The 2,882-nt window shown below is 37.6% G+C and overlaps 1 non-coding gene across 1 annotated transcript; it reads right to left on the bottom strand.

Annotated features, from left to right (window-relative positions):
• Window positions 1-1,630: 1,630 nt before the first annotated feature.
• Trnaw-cca (transfer RNA tryptophan (anticodon CCA)) lies at window positions 1,631-1,702 on the bottom strand. Its single transcript has one exon. It is a non-coding gene; the product is annotated as a tRNA-Trp (tRNA).
• Window positions 1,703-2,882: the final 1,180 nt, after the last annotated feature.

Below are 2,882 nucleotides of genomic sequence, written 5' to 3'. Positions count from 1 at the left end.
TTTAAGCCCTGGTTTAATAGATTGGATCTGGGTCTAGATTTTATTCGTTTATTTTCCCGTCTCATGTCCAACCATTACTCCTTAGACGCGGTACTCTATCGTTTTGACATTGTGTGGTTGCGGCCAAGGTTACCATGACATCGAGCATATTGTTTTGTCGTGTGAGGTCCATCTCGTCGCTAGAACGAATTTTACAGACTCCCTTCGGGCCCGAGGAAAACCACCCTATGTTCCAGTGAGATGTGCAGGCCAGGATAGATTTGGACTATATGTTCGAAATATACCTTTTCCTTAAAGCTATTGATCTTCGTATATAATTATTTTTATTTTCATATTTCCCTTTCTATTTTCTTTTCTATTCTAATAAAAAGTGATGAACTAGATTTAAGCACACAATTGCAAACAAACAAAACGTGTTTGGCTCCTTAAAGCCTAAAGGTATGAGCCGTTTCAAATAAAGATATTACAAAAAAAATACTGAAACTTGACTGTAGTGTTATACCTCTAAAGTGAGTTTTTCATGCACATAGGATTAAATAGAATGCATCGGTTAAGTCACGAATGCCGTAAAGGTGGTAAAACGACTATAATCGAAACAAAAAAAAAACAAAAAGAATGCATCAGCTGCCGTTTTGAAATCAGATTATTTCACAACACTTGAGAAGGGTCCTTGTTAATTATGAAATCTCAGTTAATGTTGGCTCGAAAAAAATTGCACTTGAAGGGAAATAATAAAACCTTGCACCACATTTTCCACCTCGGTTGTCTTCCTGATAAACTCCAGCAGCGTAATCGTCGTTCTGAAGAAGCAAAAAACCCGACAGGGTTTAAAAAACGGTCATCCACACACTCTCTCAACTCGACAGAAGCAGCAGCAAACTTCTTACGGCATTTGTGAAATTCATTGTCGGATAAAGAGTTCTTCATTACTCTCAAGTGACCGGGTAATGTACCCTTGACAAAAGAATACCTTACCTTGCTGCTTTAGTTTATGTTGCTCCCATCTCACTTTTCCTGGTCCTGTTACCCAAACCGAGCAGATGGTGCCATAGATAGCAGCTGTCTGGGTAGCTGCAGGAAAAAAGAAAAGCATCCAACAGAAAAACCTCTACCCGAATAAAAAAAAAGAACGAGGAAATCCGTTGAGCAAAACGTGCCGACGCGAAATAAGCGGATAAGAGCAGGACCAGATTTGAGGGCGAAATTTCTAAATCTCTGCAACCGAGCACACAAACATAGGTAGGACACCGTACACCTACATACAGGTTGTGGTGGCGTTGGCTTAGTTCTGTTGTAGTGAAGAGTAAAACTTCCAATAAAGTGGGTGAAAACAGCTGGAGGATGACTAAATCCGATGCACAAACAAGAAATTGTATCAACAATCAGAGATTATGCTTCTTAAATGTACGTGGCAAGTAATTTGGTTCTCTATTTCTCGAATGCAGAAGTATAAATACGACACTCCTCTTCATAACGCCAAACTTTTCCGGGAAGGCTTTTAGAGCAAAATTTAACAGCGTCGTTGAAGTAGCAATGAAGCTCAAATTCAATCAAAAACAAAAATAACGTGAATAATCAACATTGAAAGAAGGTAACAACAGTTACATAAAAAGTTACATCACAACTTTTTTGACCCCGACGTGATTTGAACACGCAACCTTCTGATCTGGAGTCAGACGCGCTACCGTTGCGCCACGGAGTCACTTGGTGGTTAAGAGTTGGTCAAATTTGAACGTTTGGCTACGAGCGCGATTGATAAAAATAGAAGAAAAAACTACGCCAATCGAACAACCGCCACCCACGAGCTCTTCTAATTGATGAAAGGCGAAAAATAAAAGCAGTTTTGCGCTGCTGATTGCACATTGAGCGGCCGTAAAAATAAGTTCAAACGAACCTGTTGAGGGCAGTAAGGCAAAATAAATATAAAAAGATAAGGTCAAGCATTTGACACGAAGGAGTAGGCTGTGCCTTTAAATGAAGAACGTGTGACAGGAAATTTGAAGATTTTTTTTTCTAATTTGAGAAGAGTAACAAGTTACAAGTTTCAAACCGTGAAACCGTAAAAAGGTTTCATTAATCCGGAGGGTTGTTTATAGTGGAATATACAAAGAAACGGATGAGCATGTAATTTTTTCGAACAAATTCATAGCTAAGGCTTGTAACACTCTGTACCGGGTCGTTTCCTTTTATTTAGAGCAGCACCTTTAATTTTCTTGTCGAGAAAGGAATGATAGCGTTTAAATCTGGAAGGTTTAGGCATTTAGTGGCGCAAAATTTCATCAGGATTAGTACACGCGTTTAAAAGTTATCCAAAACGGACTATAGGAGAGGAGGGCTACTTAATTCTGCACAACCACATTGAAAATTTGCAATGGTCCAAATAGGTTCAAATTTGTTTTCGCGAATAAAAATGCCTGCACGTTGTAAAAGAATTGACGGCCACAGATCTTGAAACAAATTTCTAGTTTCAAAATTGTTACCAGTTACTTCCAAAACGTGAACTTGCTCTAATGCAATCTACAGTGTGTGATTCAAATAACACAGACGATATGAACAATATTTTCGAATATTTTTTTTCTCAAAACCTTAAAATATGAAACCCATCACATTTTCAAAGGTGATGGAAAGTTAACCCGATCTTAAAATGCTCATTTTGTGCCATCTTCAATGTTTTTTTAATTACTGTTTATAAACAAAATCTCGTCTGTCAATATTCAATATAACCGGAAGATTTTTGCTGAATTTTAAACGAGACTCAATTTCAGATTGAAAATATTAGCTTCTTTAGAATATTTCATTGAAAATTAGTAAGTGCCTTTACATTTTTTTTTGGCTTTCTTACAGAAAGGCATAGGGAACGGTCAGTTGGGGATATCATTAAT

This window comes from Uranotaenia lowii, chromosome 3 (assembly GCF_029784155.1).
Source record: "Uranotaenia lowii strain MFRU-FL chromosome 3, ASM2978415v1, whole genome shotgun sequence".
Lineage (NCBI taxonomy): Eukaryota > Metazoa > Arthropoda > Insecta > Diptera > Culicidae > Uranotaenia > Uranotaenia lowii.
This window is presented reverse-complemented; position numbering and strand designations above follow the sequence as displayed.